Here is a 920-nt window from a genome sequence, read left to right as displayed (position 1 = left end):
TATCATCATCGTTCTTCCCTTTACTGTATATATCATCATTACTATTTTTGTTGTTATCATCAATTAATATCATCATTTCCATTGGCGCTATTGGAAGCATCACCCTTATATTTCGAACAGAATATAATCATTACATCTAAAACATAATATTGGTGTTAGTATCACACTACAAACTGACAACGAAACAACACGCACTGCGGGTCAAGCCGTTTTTCCGCTGAGCGACTGCGATCGTATTTTGTTTTGTTGTTCTTTCTCTCGTAGCCATCATCGTTGCAAGGTCACGTTGCTCTTTTCAACGCTGCAGCCTCCCCCCCCAACAAAGATGCAAAGGACAAATATCAAAGAGACTGTTGACTCAATAGTTTAGAGTTTATTAGAGTGACAATATTGTCCTGGGACGTAATAAAAAAGTGCGTAGACGTCCCCCTCTCGCCAGCATGTGTCTGTCAGCGTAGCAAGCAAGCAACAGTTGCCATGTCATTTTGCTGGGTTCTTGAGATGAGTCTTTGGCACAGCATCCTCAACCGGAAACGAGATTTAGATTATAGTTTGAGAAAACATTTTGACATAACTCTTGCTTTCATGTAGAACTGTTAAATAACCTATTAAGATTTGTTTGGTGTTATTTTGTTTTTTTTATCGTTGTTGTCGACTATTGTAAATTGCAGTGACGCTGATGATCATGAAGATATTATAATGGTGATGATAGTAATGACGTAATAACAATGAGTATTGGCAATAGTGATAAAAAACAATGCTTATTGTTATTAGTATCATTTACATCATTAATAACACTATACTTTTCTATTATTACCATTATTATTTTTGTCATTACTATTGATATTATGATTGCTGGTAGTACCATAATTTTCTTAATATTATCATCATTATCATTATAATTATCATTATAATTGTCA

Source organism: Penaeus japonicus, unplaced genomic scaffold, assembly GCF_977035675.1.
Source record: "Penaeus japonicus unplaced genomic scaffold, GWHDUDI00000001_assembly GWHDUDI00000015, whole genome shotgun sequence".
Classification (NCBI taxonomy): Eukaryota; Metazoa; Arthropoda; class Malacostraca; order Decapoda; family Penaeidae; genus Penaeus; species Penaeus japonicus.
The sequence above is the reverse complement of the archived record's forward strand: the minus strand, read 5'-3'. Positions refer to the sequence as shown.